Source organism: Dermacentor albipictus, chromosome 4 (genome assembly GCF_038994185.2).
Source record: "Dermacentor albipictus isolate Rhodes 1998 colony chromosome 4, USDA_Dalb.pri_finalv2, whole genome shotgun sequence".
Lineage (NCBI taxonomy): Eukaryota > Metazoa > Arthropoda > Arachnida > Ixodida > Ixodidae > Dermacentor > Dermacentor albipictus.
The window spans coordinates 42,937,097-42,953,293 of record NC_091824.1 but is presented as its reverse complement, the minus strand read 5'-3'; the positions used below and the strand labels follow the sequence as shown (position 1 = coordinate 42,953,293).

Sequence of the window (16,197 nt, the reverse complement as noted above, 5' to 3'; positions counted from 1 at the left end):
GATCCAGCACGGTATGCATTGCTGAGCACTTTTCGGGCAAAAATGTGTGTTAAAGCTTGAAAAACACGTCCAACCTGATCTGTCACCCACTGCGCGGGAATAAATCAAAACAAAATTATACTGATAATCAGGTTACTGAGCAGAAGACACATTGGTTCTTTTTATGGTTGATCATTCTATGTTGTTATTTCACTTATCGTAATGCAGTTTCTAGTACAATGTCTCACTGGATTAACGAGTGTGCTGTCAATGTGTTCGACAAACATTGCGACGTACACGTATTGGGAAAAGGAGGAGGGTGGGTGTCTAGTCTAATAGTATTCACGAAGGAAGTCAATAAGATTTGTAGCCACCCCTTACGTAACTTCTCTTGATTTCCTGATGAATCAGATGGGAAACAACAACTTCAAGCGTATCCACACTTATTGTGTTTCCTGCGCTAACAGTCCCGTAGAAAGGCCGGTGACATCAAAATGTTCTCAATTTTGTATTTTTGGCTATATCTTGACCAGTTTTGCTAAATAATTTGAATATCTGCAACCTCTACGAACAGCTTCAATTCGTAAATGTTAGGACTAAATTATAGAGAGTTACTTCGCGTGCGATACTAGGATCACTGTGTTTACGACTTGGTATGACATGATCTGCATCTTGCATTAACATGCATATTATTTACATGCAAGTTCAATTATAACATTCAAATATCAACTGAAGTTTCACTGGTGCTGCTGCCGCCGAAAAAAAAGTAGAAGCACTTCAGGCGAAGAATTTTAGGCACTTTAGTCTCATAAATGACTTCCTTTCTTCAGCCTCGTCGTACATAATTAGTGTGTACACGTCATATCAGATCAGAATTTTTCGCGCGTTTCGTTACGTCGCGTGACCGACAAATGAAGTGGGGGTGCTCCGAAAAATCTTTTACCAGTCGTGAATAGGGCTAGTGGCAACGATGGAGTACATACAGATTGAAATAGCAACAACTTACAAAAACAATGCGGCGACAATGAGCTGGAAGCTCACGCTGCGATGCCCGCTTCAGCGGAGTCAGTCGATTAAACAGAAATGCAACACGGAGCTTCGCGGAAGTTTTCGCTAGTTTTTTACAGCGAATGTGAATACGGCTAGCCGATCCGTCCATCCGTCTGTCGCCTGTACGCCAAAAACTCCTCCAGCGCTACTCCATGCCTATGCGCGAAAAAAAGAAGGAGGCGCGCTATTGGCTGCGCCAGTAGTGAAGTGGTTGCTCTGCGTGGCAGCCGAGCTTGCGCGCAGCAGTTTCTGCCCGGCTGCAAAACGGCTAGGCCACGCGTCATACGCACACCTGAGGAGCAGGCAGCTTTCGATCAGCAACGTCGCGAGCAGAACCGGGACCAAGCTCATCTACGCCGTGCCGATGCTGCAGACCGGGTACATGAACAGGCTCGTGCAGCCGAGCTGAATTAGCGACTGCGTGCTGAGGATCCGGCAGCGTATACTAATCCGTCGTTCAATGAACGATCGGGATTAATCCCCATCCAAATCGAAGTTTTTGCAATTATACACTGCCGCAAATATCTTGTTTCACAGTGGGAATGAAAGGTAATTAAATAAGTTGACGACATCCTAGCACGAAAGATTATACGACCTTCATCCAGTTCCTGGGCTTATCCTTCCATTAAATTAGTTATTATGGTTCCGTTCGCTTTCGCCTTGATTATTGAGCGCCTAATAAGACTACACGCAAGGATGTGTATCCTATTCCTCGAATTGGCGGCACCTTAGATCCACTAGAAGGAGTGGAATATATTTTCCAGCCTTGATCTGCGATAAAGATATTGGCAGACTCCCATGAACGAGGCTGACAAAGAGAAAATCACTTTCGCCATGCCGGACGGACTTTATGAATTTAATCTAATGCCACTTGGTCTCTACAACGCTCCAGCCACGTTTGAGCGTACGATTGATACTGTTTTCGGTGGCCTAAAATGGGAGACCTGCATCTGTTATCTGGATGACATTGTTGTTTTATTTCTTTTCCAGCTTCAGCCAACATCTACAAAGATTAGATGAAGTCCTCCAATGCCTTTCAAATGCAGGCCTCCGGATTAATACTAAAACGTGCACATTCGCCAGCAGAAGCATCAAAGTCCTGGGTCACGTAGTTTCAAAAGACGGCATCTAACCAGAACCTGAGAAGATTGCTGCTGTGCTTGAATTCCCTTGCCGATCGAATCTGAAAACATTGCGCAGCTTTCTCGGCCTGGCATCTTTCCTTTGCCGTTTTATACGCAATTTTGCTACAATAGCAGCTCCTCTACATAAGCTACTGGTCACCGGTGCCTATTTCACATGGTCTGAAGACTGTGAGTCGGCATTTCAAGCCCTTAATAAGCACGTCACCTCAGGACCGGTGCTTCGCCACTTTGATGAGAGAGCGCTCGCAGTACTGCGCACTGACGCAAGTGGACAAGGCGTCGGAGCAATGCTCCTGCAACGGGGTCCCGCATCTCAAGAACAGGTTGTGGCGTACGTCAGCCGGACCCTCTCGAAAACTGAGCGGAACTGCACCATGACACAGCATCAATGCCTGCCTATTGTTTGGTCCATTCAGAAGATTCGGCCGTAACTCTACGATCGCCACTTGACTATCGTCACCGACCATCATGCTGTGTTTTGGCTGTCATCTATGAAGAACATGTCAGGACACCTCGGACCATGGATACTAGCTGTGCTTACAAGAATATGAATTCACAGTAAGGTACAGGTGTGGCAAATGTAAACATAATGCAGAAGCACTGTCTCGATGCCAACTTTCGCCCTCCCTTGATCATGCCTGCTCCGCGTCTCCACCGCCCCGCTCTGACGCAACGCCTGCCTCACACCAGCTGTCGCTAACGTCACTGGATCAAGCTCAGCTTTCTTCCCGCTCCGATTTCACTTCCCTTCAGCGTGCAGACTCCTACTGCCGAACTCTCATTGATCGACTTCGCGGCTTAACTAAACCACCTAACAGCCGCTTGCGACGCCAGCTTCGCCAATTGCGCCTTCAAAATGGGGTGCTTCGCGGTTATGTTATCATCCAACGGGTAACAAGTGGGTCCAGTCCTACCTCGCTGCCTTCATCTTCGAGTTTTAGAAGCTTTTCAAGATGATGTTGCCACCGGCCACTTAAGCTTCCACAAGACCTACGACCGCATCAAGACCCGTTGCTTCTGGCCTGGATTTTCCGCAACGGCAGCCAAATACGTTGCCTCGTGAGCCTCGTGTCAGTATCGTAAACTCTCCACATCCCCTCCTGCCGAGTTTCTCCAGCCACTCCCATGTCTGACCGAGCCTTTCGAATTCGTTGGTATTGACTTATATGGTCCTTTGCCGATGACGCCCTCCGGTCACCTTTGAATCATTACTGCGCTAGACCAAATGACAAGATACGCCGAGACTGCGCCTCTTCCATTTGGTGCTGCTTCTGAGGTTCCTGATTTTTTCTTGCAATCCAGAGTTTTTCGCCATGGTGCCCCTCGCGTTCTTTTGACTGACCGTGGCAAGCCTTCATATCCCATGTTCTGGAGGAAGTCTTTCAGTCGACGAATTTGAAACAAAGCCAATTCTACATATCACCCGCAAACGAACGGCCTTACTGAGCACTTCCACCATGCGCTCTCTGACGTCATTTCTGTATACTTACGTCCTGACCACACAAACTGAGACACCATTCTTCCTTTTGTTAGATTTGCCTACAATACGGCGACACAACGGACTACCGGCTACAGTCCTTTCTTCCTGGTGCATCCTGGAGACCAAGTCCACCTATGGACGCCTATTCGAACCTCTGAACTTTGCGAGAAATTCCTCACCGGTACATTGGGCCTTACACCGTCCTACAACAAACTTTCGCAGTGAATATCCAGTCACTCCGCTTCGCGCGGTCGCAGACTGCCCTCGTCGTAGTGCAGAAATTGTTCACGTCTCCCGCATAAAGCACTTTATTCCCCGTTCAACAGATCTTTAGATTGCGGTCAGACTGGCCGCTTCCGTGATGAGGAGGGAGGAGTTAGTGTAAGCTCATTTAACGTACTTCATCGTTCTCATTTGTGTTCCCTTTCTCATTCCCTTTTCTTTTTCTTCGGGATGGAGCCTGGGCAGTGTCTGTGGTGTAAACGGGTGTGCTAGCGCTGCCTGTCCTGGTCGTCTTCCGTCTTGCAATATATAGGTAGCAAGGTCCTAAGAGGCCAACAAATAATGACACGAAGGACAACATAAAGGGAATTATCTGTATGTTTTAAATGCATTGATGAAATGATAAATTAATCGATGTGAAAGCGGAAGAAAAAAGAACAGGCCGCAGGTGGGATACGAGCCCACGTTTTCGCATTACACGTGCGATACTCTTACCAACTGAGCTACTGCGGCGCCATTTTCCCATTCGCTTCTTAAGCTGCTTATGCCTGTCTGCAAATTGATGTGAAAGCGGCAGAAAAAAGAACAGGCCACAGGTGGGATACGAACCCACGTTTTCGCATTACGCGTGCGATACTCTTACTGAATGAGTTACTGCGGCGCAATTTTCACATACACGTTGTGAACTACTTATGCCTATCTACTAAAAGTAACCCGGAGAGCGTTATCCAGCGCCAACTCTCACGGCAATAGCAGTGGTTGTGGAACAACCTGTCTAACCCAGGCGGCATGTAGTAGGTGAACTTTTTCGGTGAAGACCACTACTCAATAAACTCACACATGCTACCTATAGGAATCCAGCCTGCCAGATTCGAGACCGTTGCTATCTATTGAACGAGAAGACAGGGAACTGAGAACCCTTATTTTTATCAGTGAGATCATAAGCAGCCAAGAATCAATGACACAACAACATAGGGGAAGCTATTTATTCATCCGAATTGAAATAAAGAAATGTATATACATACAATGCAAATGAAGGTGACTTGCGCCGGACCACAGCCAGTTTCATTTCACTCCACGAAGTGCTGAACGCAGTTATACTCATGGATCCGGGGCCTGAAAGAGGTGCGACGTAATGCTAACGCATATCTCGCACATTTACCACTTATTCACCACTACATTCTTTTGTTGAGCGACTGCTGTGGTCTCACGCTCAGCTGCAACAGCAGTTAATGCCGCCAGCGCAGAGGGAGAGACGCTAGCAGCAGAGTAAGAGCACTGTACGGGACACTCAACGGTGGGGTGACCATCCTTGCCACGTCGAGAGGGGCGCTGGCATACTTCTTTTTCTTCATTATGAGTGTCACAGTGACCCTAGAACAGTGCGTTGCACTTTGTACGATAATGACCACTGGAGCCACACCGACCACACGCACGTTGTAAACCGCGGTAGACGAACGTCACTGGATGACCCGATATGCGCAGGTAATTGGGGTTGGGATTCGGGGCGCTAATGATTACCTTGCTAACAAAACATGTGCCCGTGAGAACCCCAAGCCATGCGGTCATAAGACCACTGTTAAAGAGGCAACAACTTGCCACTCATGACCAGGCAGGCAGCATCTTCGTTTATAGTCTAGGAAACCATGCTCTTGACGGTATCGTAGAATTTCAGGCCTCCCTTGTGCTGGACGCAGTAGACATCCAAGAGGACAACTATTGAGGCAATCGCGTCGACGACAGTCGCTGGACAACTCCCCACAGGGACGACAATATCGAAGGCTTCAGTTTTCGTTTCAAGCAGATGCTGGAGGCTCCAATGCGTGATGCGGCGGACGTCAACAGGAGCTCACTGTCGTCGGGCGCAGAGGAGAGACATGAGGTGACTTGCACCAACATTTAATAACGACAAAATAACGAAAAAAAACAACGATTTATATGACGTGTTAATAAACTTTCCCTATTATGCTCGAACTTCGTACCTAGGTCACATGGGCATGATCCCCCAACTTCACGCAGCTGTCTGAGCTCGGTGGCGCTTGGTAGACCAGTGGTGCGACGTATAACCAAAACCTCCTTTGCGGCATCTCTGCGAAAGTACAGGGTGAACGCGAGATACGCCAGCCTCCTCGGATTAAACCGGTGGCTTGCTCGCATTCATATTTCATAATGGGCACGTTTTAATACGGTGGTCGAGTGTATTACTTGCCTGCAGACGACCGCTTACTGCAGCGCCTTAGCAGAACGCGTAGAATCTGCTCGAAGAAACAGTGGCGCCGCCTGACATATTGGTGGTGATGACAAACTTTATTGAAAGGGGGAAGGGAAAGGGGGAGGTGGCTGGGGGATCTGGCTCAAGTAAGGCCCTGGGCCTGCTTGGCCTTCTCCGCTCAGTCCACCAGTTCCAACTGTCTGTCGACGTCCCCGGAACTGGGCCAGGCTGTCCAATCGGTCTCGCTGCTGACGGGGGGATGAGAAAACGGGAGCGAGGTGCATTCCAACATTATGTGTGTGAGTGTCCTTGTTTGTGAACAGAGCCTACATCGGTCGCTTTCCTTGCCCCGTGTGATTTTGTTAACGTACTTTGGGTGTGGGTATGTGTTTGTCTGGAGTCGTCTAAACGCGGCCGCTTGCGTTTTACCGAGTTGCTTGGCCGGTGGTGGGAGCGCACGATGCCTCAAGCGATGCCTATGGGCTATTTCGTGATAAGTCTCACAGGGCTCCTCGTCTCTCTCCTCCTCGTTCACGCCGTCTGCATCCGCGGACGTGGCTCGGTGCGCGAGATCTCGAGCCAAACTGTGAGCCGATGCGTTGCGGGCACAGCCGCGTGAGCGGGGGTCCACACGAGGGTTTTCAAGTCGCTCGGGGGGGGCCCGTGAGGACATGGTACACCTGTTTGGAAATTATACCGCAGACGAAATTGCCGATGGCCTGCTTGCTATCGCTGATGACGGTATTCGCTTCCGCATGCATGGCCATGACAATCGTGGTTTCCTCCGCTTCCACACTGTGAAGGTGAAACCATATATGCTCTGGGGGATACAAGGCATGCGCCATGATCTCCTGATATAAGAACATACGCCACTGTGATTCCGTTCCCGCAGTTTATACACTTTTCACTTTGCTAAGAAGTAGGCCACGTGTATGTAATCTGAACGAGACAAGCAATAGTGCATCCAAATGGGGCATGCAAATGCATGCTGCAAGATTTGCTTCGTTTGTTTGAAATTTGACCGCGAACGCATGAGCAGCTAAGCAGAAAGAGTGATATATACGAGGTACTCATTTAAACAACATAATGTGTGATCTTCACTATACTACCTTCATTTCGCAGCAAAAGACACAGGTAAGGATGTGGTGAATAAAGTTTTTTTTTATGTGGTAGTACGTGTAGGTATGGTTACGGCTAGGCAATTTTCTTAAGCGAACTTTACACACGTAAACAAAAAGTGTGTGAACGTGTAAGAAAGCTTTCAGACATCCAACACCTATGCAATACACCAGGCGGACATACTGATATGCGCCATGCTTACGCGAAAGTGATAGTTTCAGCAAGACGAGTTTCCGAGATTGAGCGGCAGTATATCAGCGATTAGCACATCCCAATGTGCGGTAGTCAATAATTCCTGAATTACCTTCGCTTGTACGGGCAGACTGCGTAGAAGGCATGCTGCTGGGTAAACATGTATGCTAGGTTAACCTACGACGATACCCACACACAGTGAACTCCGTCACATGAAATCTACACAGCCGCCACCGACGCTTTCAAGCAGCTGGCTGATTTAAGCACAAGTAGGCCTACCACTACCACCGAAACACTGGGACGTTTCGTCAAGCGCTTTTGAACTCAAACACTCAACACGTCACCGTCAGAGCAGTGCGACAAACGCATGCACATGGCACTGCAATTTCGAATTTCCGTACCGACAGGTCACAACACAACGGCACAATTACCACGTAGCGTGGTTGGAGCCGCAGACAGATATGCCGCATCTAGCGCACGTCCGCTGTGTTTACATTCGGCGATCCGACGACTGTGCTGCATGGAAAAGCTCCTTCGTTCCTAAATATCTCGTGTGACGCATTAGGTGGCGTACGAAATCGTTCCAGCGTCTTTGGTCATCAAAAGAAAGCCTTCCAGTTCGTGTGAGTGTGGCGAAAGGAAACTGATGCACAGAACAGATTGCGGCGATTGTAGGCGCCGTTAAAAGGGTCAACTGTTCCCTTTTCGAAAAGAACCCTACTGCTTGATTAGTAGAAAGAATGTCACACAGATGCATAACAGCATAAAGAAAAACATTTGTTTAATCACACAACTAGAGCACGCGCTGTGTCGTTGCTGTGTCGCTCCTGCTGCTTAGAAAAATTTGAATTTAGGCCACCCCCAGATTTAAGTTTGCTATATGTATTCTGTCTCTATCAGTATTCTTATTTTTTGTTTTCCATTGTTCATTATCGCTTATAAAGCTACCAATCATCTGCACTTGCACTATTATAATGATTAAATGTCTTAACTTGGCTAATTAGGCATTTTCTGCAGATACACTTCTCGCGCAATGGGGCGAGGTACTCGCGAAAGAATGCTTACGCCTTAAAAGATAACCATAGTTTTGCCAAAATGTTTTTTTTCTCGTGCAGGAAGACATGCTTTGCTTCTAAATTACCCCACGGCGATGTCACCAGTTTGCGCTAAGAAGCTTGACCCCTGAGTTCCTCAGTATTCTGCATTAAGAGATGACCCTACGAATATTAATGCGACAGCGTCAAGGGCCCCATGTCACCGAAAATACGGTGTCGGCGTCCCGCGCCAGGCGTACTGTGAGCAAAAATTGCCACATAAATTTAGGTATATGTATATCCAATGCCTTGCTATATGACGCGCGGTATATGCTGGTTATATTGCACACCATTCTATCACTAAAGTTGCTCATACCTTGGCTTACGTTCTTGACAAAGTTATTCCTCGGAATTTTGAGAATGACAGCCCACCAACAAATTTCAGAAACTACCAAAGCACATGCTTTTTTATGTTAAACATTCTTAGGATGAAACACCAAGAGTGCAGAACGATAACAGGAACCTCAAAACGAAGTAACAATTTGGCGCGGCTGTGCACAATCTCCAGGATCGGCCCACGCAAGAGGCCGCGAATCTACCAGAAAGCTTGGATCCGTGTAAGGCCTTCGCCGCAATCGTTTCTCCGTAAACATTATGGTCACATAAGCTTCAGTTGCCAGAAAACACGAGAAACATGTCACGCATATTTGAATGCTGTCGCGTTCCATTCCTCAAGACGAAGCTTGGTGGTGGTGGTAAAACTAATTCCCAAAGTAAGGGTCCCGAAGGACACTCGGCTCGGAGTGGAGCTGTTCTAGGTCTGGCCGTCGCCGTCCGTTTTCCGGTGTCACGCAGGGGGGCAGAGCGCGGGCCGGGATACGGGGGAGGAGAGGGGTATAGGAGCAGGTGTTTCGCCGGCGCGTGCGCTTTCATCCCATGGAAGGAAGGAAATCAACTTTATTCGAGGTCCTGCAGGCCACGAGAGCTTTGGGCTCTCACGGAGTGTGCGTCTTCCACGACGGAACCGGGGGGTTGAGTTTCCTGGCGGCGTCGTGGACATGCTGGACGGCCCAGTGTTGGGGAGATATAGTTCTTCGCTCCGGATTGCTTCCTCAAACTTGCGCTTGTCCTGTTCGCAGTTTATGTGAGCTTGCGAGCACGGCCAGAGACGTTAAGGGATGTAGTGCAATAAGACTTGTCGTAGAGCTCAGGCATGTAATGCTGTAGTCTGTTTTGCGTGGGGTATGTATCTGTTTGTAGCATTCTGAGCGTAACCACTTGAGCTCGAGTGAGCGTGTGGTGTGGCGTGCTATACTCTCTACGTTATAGGTAGTAGTGTTTCGTGATTTCATTGTATGTAGTGGGGGCGTCCTTGTTCCCATGCATTCCGCTCGGAGCGAGCGGCAGCGCCGACGTCGCGCAAATCCCGAGATTTGAGAGCGAGAAGCGCAAGCAAAGCGCCAGTGGAGGGAAGCCGCTACCGCCGAGGATCGAGAACGGGAAGCACAAGCCAAGCGGCGGTGGAGGCAAGCCAAACCACCCTTCCAAGAGAAGCCAACCAAGTTAAGCGCCAGCAGTGACAAGCTAACCCTCAACTTCGATAATAGGAGGCCGAGCACAGAAATCGACGCAGAGAGATTCCTCCCACGGAGGATGCCGATGGACGATTTAAGAGAGAATTCCTAGACCGTGAGTGCGGCCACAGCTGCAAGGTGTCTGATAGACTTTAGTTTGATCACAACTTCACGCAACTGAAGAGTGCGCGCAATCCGGAATCGAAGCTCGAATATAGCAAAACAACGACAACGAGACAAAAGACTCATGAAAATCGCGCTAAAAACGAGTTCAGACGTGACTAGCTTCGCTGTTTTGACAGGTTTCACTGCGCGGAACTGGCTTTACTTTTTTTTAGTGCGATAGAAATTATATGGACATTCCACGCGGATTTCTGCCGTCGCCGTCCACGCCACCGTGAGGTTCCGTATGAGTGAAAGCGTGTGAGCCGGCAAAACGCGGTTCAATATCGCGCGTGCGAGCGTGGAATGCGGCCCGGATGCATATTTCCACTTGCTAGTAGGCACAGCGGGGCGTGGCACTTGCGAAGACGACGGACGTCTGCGCGCATGCGTGAGTAAGTGTGGGGGTAAGAGGATATGTGGAGACTTTTGCTCCTTGAGTATACGACTCTGCTCAGGCACTACGGAGGAGTTTCTTAGCGCGTGTTGTATGCGCTTCTCCCTAGGCGTGCCGGCAGAAGTCGCGGGGTGCGGTAGTGCTGAACTGAGCATTTAAAGTTGACGGCTGGACGCAATTATATTTATTCAATCGTGTTTTACTAATTAAAACAACTTGTCCTTATTGCGCATTATTGGCGGTGCCTCCAGGACACCAAAGCGGCAACGGGGACATCAAAGTTAGAACCCGGACAGGTCCGTAGGTTGGGGCTCGCAGAGGCTTGGCGGCCCCAACCAACGGGCCACCCTGCTTCCAGCTTTGATCCCCCGCTACCCCTTGGTTGCCCCGGAGATCCTGCGCCGCCTGCTTTATTATAACCTCAAGCGCTCTCCTGAGGCCTCCGTTCGCCGGTTACATGTGCCCTCCTGGAGCAGTGCCTGTAAAAAATGGTATCTGTTGTCGCGACTGAAAAAGTCGCGGGTTTCTTTTTCAGTCGCGACAACAGATACCATTTTTTACAGGCACTGCTCCAGGAGGGCACATGTAACCGGCGAACGGAGGCCTCAGGAGAGCGCTTGAGGTTATAATAAAGCAGGCGGCGCAGGATCTCCGGGGCAACCAAGGGGTAGCGGGGGGATCAAAGCTGGAAGCAGGGTGGCCCGTTGGTTGGGGCCGCCAAGCCTCTGCGAGCCCCAACCTACGGACCTGTCCGGGTTCTAACTTTGATGTCCCCGTTGCCGCTTTGGTGTCCTGGAGGCACCGCCAATAATGCGCAATAAGGACAAGTTGTTTTAATTAGTAAAAACACGATTGAATAAATATAATTGCGTCCAGCCGTCAACTTTAAATGCTCCGTTCAGCACTACCGCACCCCGCGACTTCTGCCGGCACGCCTAGGGAGAAGCGCATACAACACGCGCTAAGAAACTCCTCCGTAGTGCCTGAGCAGAGTCGTATACTCAAGGAGCAAAAGTCTCCACATATCCTCTTACCCCCACACTTACTCACGCATGCGCGCAGACGTCCGTCGTCTTCGCAAGTGCCACGCCCCGCTGTGCCTACTAGCAAGTGGAAATATGCATCCGGGCCGCATTCCACGCTCGCACGCGCGATATTGAACCGCGTTTTGCCGGCTCACACGCTTTCACTCATACGGAACCTCACGGTGGCGTGGACGGCGACGGCAGAGCCGTATAATATGTGGTGTCTGGCTCAGACCAGACGCATGACACGGGACCACGCAAGCGCAGTCTGCAACTCTTTTTATTCGTCACAGTAAAGCAACTTATATAGGAAATCATATTGAATGACGATGACGATATGTACACTGAAGGAAATGAAACTGAAACAAGAAAGAAGGATACAACATCACCTCCCGCTTGAAATACAACATAGTAATTTGCAACAACCAAAATAACACGAACTAAACACTTATTGTTCAGGTAAAGAAAACCCAAATCTTTCGACAGGTCGGCGTACCCTAGTGCTGCGACGCAAAGGTTGCTCCGCCGAATCCTCTAAAGGAGCGACCACTTCTTCATTAACTTCAGCCCTTGTTTCCGGCGATCGCAACAGTTCACCATGTTCAGCGTCTGCGCGGCTTTCAGCCCCAGCGGTACCCGAGTAGTCGTGAGGCAATTCCCATGCCCATTGTTCTGTTGTCTGCGATTGATTGCAGGGAACCCGAACTAGTTTAGACGCGTTCCAGCAACGACCGTCGCTCATCAAAAAGCTATTTTTGCCTTTTCTGCCGACAATCTTGAAAGGGCCCATGTAGTTTACCGACGCTTTTTCACCGCCTGCTGGCTTGCGTACACGAACGAAGTCCCCTACACAAAAGGCTGGTCTTTTCGCACCTCGCCTCCTGTCCGTATACTGCTTTGCATACGTCTGCTTCGCCTTAACCCTAGCAGGAACATTCTTATTCGAACTGGCATGGACGCCCTCTCTTGTCGGCAAACCCACTGTATTGAGTCTTGTCCTTGGCTGGCGCCCGTGAAGCAACTTGGCTGGCGACACACCCGTTGTCGCATGCGGCGTCGACCTATATATGCCGAGATAGTCAACCACAGCAGCCTGGAGGGGCCGTTGTTCCAGTCGGGCAACCTGCATGAAATCTTTCAGCACGCGATTAAAGCGTTCAATCGCGCCGTTTCCTTGTGGATAGTACAGAGAAGAACAACGATGCACAATACCCCTCTCTCTCAAGAATGTTTCGAACATTTGCGATCTAAACTGAGGCCCATTATCTGTGACAATTTCTTCCGGATAGCCTTCTCGGCTGAACACAGTCTGCAAAAAATCGACCACGCTCTGTGACGTCACTGTAGATGAAAAGGCAACCTCAGGCCACTTGGAATGATAATCGATCAGCGATATCATGTACCTACAGTTTGAAGGGGCCCAGTCAATCGGTCCCACTATATCCATTGCTAACTTCTGCCATGGTAGCGCTGTAAACGTCACCGGCTGCAGCGGTGCAAACGACGGTTTAGCGGACTTGTCCGCGGCCTGGCAGATATGACAAAAATGGATTGCTTCTTCTACTTGTTTATTCAAACGCGGCCACCAGTAAAGATCACGTAGTCTCTGCTTCGTCCTCACAATTCCTGGGTGACCTTCGTGCGCAAAACCAACAAGGAGCGAGGTTAATTCACTCGGAACTACCTGCTCGCCGCGCATCAAAAGGCCATCAACGAAAGAAAGCTCTTCCCGCACGTTAAAGTACGGCATTATTTCTGCTGGCAAAGCTTTTCTAGGCGCCCAACCATGTACCACGTGTACAACAACCTGTTGCAGTGTGCTGTCTGCAGCAGTGGCCACCTGCAGCCGTTCCTTTGTTAGGCACTCTGATACAACGGACACAATTTCTTCCTGCATCGTCTGCAGCGAATCACAGTCAAGAGGTAGGCGTGAAAGCGCATCTGCCACGATATTTTGCGATCCCTTATGGTACTCTATGTCGAAGTTATAATACAAAAGTCGAGCTGACCATCTGGATATACGCAAAGGTCGGCGTCCTGTACCGGCAGCTGAAAGTAACGTCACTAGTGCCTGATGGTCCGTACGCAACAAAAATTTTCTACCCCACAAGTAGACGTGCCAGCGCTCGCACGCGAAGAGACAAGCAAGGGCCTCACGTTCCCCAGCGGAGTACTTCCGCTCAGCAGGAGTCAGGGCACGCGATGCGAAGGCCACCGTGCGTACGCTGTCACCATCGCGTTGCTGAAGAACGGCTCCCAGTCCCTTATCAGAAGCATCTGTCGTAACAATTACATCAAGGTCTGGGTTAAACATTTGTATGACTGGGCTTGAAGACAAAGCTGTCTTAACAAGCTGGAAGCTACGCTCAGCCTCATCATCCCACGTGAACTGCTGACCAGACCGCAGGAGCCTTCTAAGTGGCTCGACAAGATCAGCAAATTGCGGCACAAACCGAGCATAGTAATCAGCGAGACCCAAAAATGACCTCAAAGTGGCAACATCGTGAGGAGCAGGCACTTTGACAATAGCGTCAACCTTAGACTGCAATGGTGTAAGCCCTTTTGAGCTCACCGTATGCCCTAAAAAGGATAGTTCTGAAACAGCAAATGTGCATTTCTGGTTGAGCTTTAAACCTGAATCACTGATGCGTTTTAGCACCTGGTGTAGATTCTTGTGGTGCTCCTCACGTGTCTTGCCCCACACAATCACATCATCAATGTAACAAAGTACGCCTTTGCAATTTTTCAAAATATGCTGCATCATTCTCTGAAAGGCTGAAGGGGCAGATGCAAGGCCAAAACACACTCTCTTAAAACGAAACAATCCTTCGTGTGTGATAAAGGTGGTTAGTCCCCGACTTTCCGGAGTCAGTTCTAGCTGGTGGTATGCCGACGCTAAGTCGAGCTTTGAGAAGCACGTTCCTCCAGCTAGTTCATGAAGTAGTTCCTCTGTATGCGGAAGAGGAAAAGCATCGGCAATTACTGCCTTGTTCACTTCACGTAGGTCCACACACAACCTAATTGAACCGTCCTTCTTCCTAACGACGACGATCGGTGAAATCCACTCCGATACGTCGACAGGTTCAATTATATCTTCGGCCAGCAGTCGTATCTCTACCGATACCTGTTGCCGTAGCGTGAGTGGCAGGCGTAGGAGCTTCGCGACGACTGGTTTCACAGATGAACGGCATTTAACATGGTGAACAAAGCCTTTCACATGCCCTAACTGTTCCGTGAACAAGTGCGCAAACTCTTGCGTGAATTCTGAAGGCAGTGAATCAGGGCATGTCACCTGGCAGCAATTCAAGGTTGAGCCGTTGATAGTGATTCCCAGGCTCCGAACGGCATCAAGCCCCAGCAGCGAAGTGCCCTTGGTTGTGACATGAAAGAGCACACTGGCTCTGTTTCCCTTGTAAGATACGTCAGCAAGAAAGCAACCGCTTAACTTGATTTGTTCTCCGGAATAGTTACACAAATTGGCAGTCGGCGGTCGCAATGAGTAGGTGTTGGCTAGATATTTGTGGTAGTGCTCTTCACTGAGCAATGAAACCGTAGCGCCCGTGTCGACAATCAACGACAATCTTATCTTCCCGATAGAAATGTTGGCTCGAATATCTTTCGCCGACGCATTACGGTCACCGATCTGAAGTACCGTGACGGCGTTGGCTTTCCCGGGCTTTCGAACGGCATATTTCTTTTTCTTCGATTTGCACATGCTTGAAAAGTGACCAATTTTTCCACAAGAGTGGCAACGCTTGTTCCTCGCCGGACATGCAGTCGAGTTAGCCATATATGATGACGAGCCGCACCTGTAGCAACTTCCTTGCTCAGAGTCTGACCTTTTTCGCACATCTTGAATCTTGTTCACAGTGCTATGCGCGAATTCCCCGAGCTCTTGTTGCGTTTGCTCAATTTGCTTCCCGATGTCAACAGCACGCTGCAGTGTAAGCGAAGACCCTTCATAAAGCATGCGTTCACGGGTTGTTCGTGACGAAGTGCCTTCCAGTAATTGGTCTCGAATCATGCTATCGGTAGCACTGCCAAAATTGCAAGTAGACGCAAGGTCCCGAAGACTGTTTGTAAATGCTTGAAAGGTCTCACCAGGCAGTTGTCTTCTTTGGCGAAACCGGCGCCGCTCCACCAAATCATTCGTAGCGCTTGCGAAATGCGTATCCAGTGTAGCAAGCGCGTCCTTGAACTGGTCCGCCTTGTCCTCGGCCTTGGCGTCCGCGGTCACGTCTGCTCCTTGTGCAAGGATGCTGTAGAATATTCGCTGGCCTTCAACCCCGAGCGAGTTGAGCAGAATTGCCTTGCGACGCTTCGGCTGCAGTTCATCGCCGCCAATGGCCTCCAGGAAATTCAGGAATACGAGTTTCCACTGCTGCCAAGGTACAGCCGGGTCACCGGGTGCAGGCAAGAAAGGGGGCGGTGCTGGGAAACACCCGAGCGGCATGGCTCCGATACTGACCTTCGTCGCCAATATGTGGTGTCTGACTCAGACCAGACGCATGACACGGGACCACGCAAGCGCAGTCTGCAACTCTTTTTATTCGTCACAGTAAAGCAACTTATATAGGAAATCATATTGAATGACGATGACGATATG

The 16,197-nt window shown here is 49.5% G+C and overlaps 1 long non-coding RNA gene and 1 other non-coding gene across 2 annotated transcripts; both read right to left on the bottom strand.

Moving 5' to 3' along the window:
• Positions 1–4,316: 4,316 nt before the first annotated feature.
• TRNAT-UGU (transfer RNA threonine (anticodon UGU)) lies at positions 4,317–4,389 on the bottom strand. The gene has a single exon. It is a non-coding gene; the product is annotated as a tRNA-Thr (tRNA).
• A 7,464-nt stretch (positions 4,390–11,853) lies between these two features.
• LOC135907139 (uncharacterized) lies at positions 11,854–16,116 on the bottom strand. Its single transcript, XR_010565905.2, has 2 exons — positions 15,693–16,116; positions 11,854–13,868 (listed from the first exon to the last, which is right to left on the bottom strand). It is a non-coding gene; the product is annotated as an uncharacterized lncRNA (long non-coding RNA).
• Between the last annotated feature and the right edge of the window lie 81 nt (positions 16,117–16,197).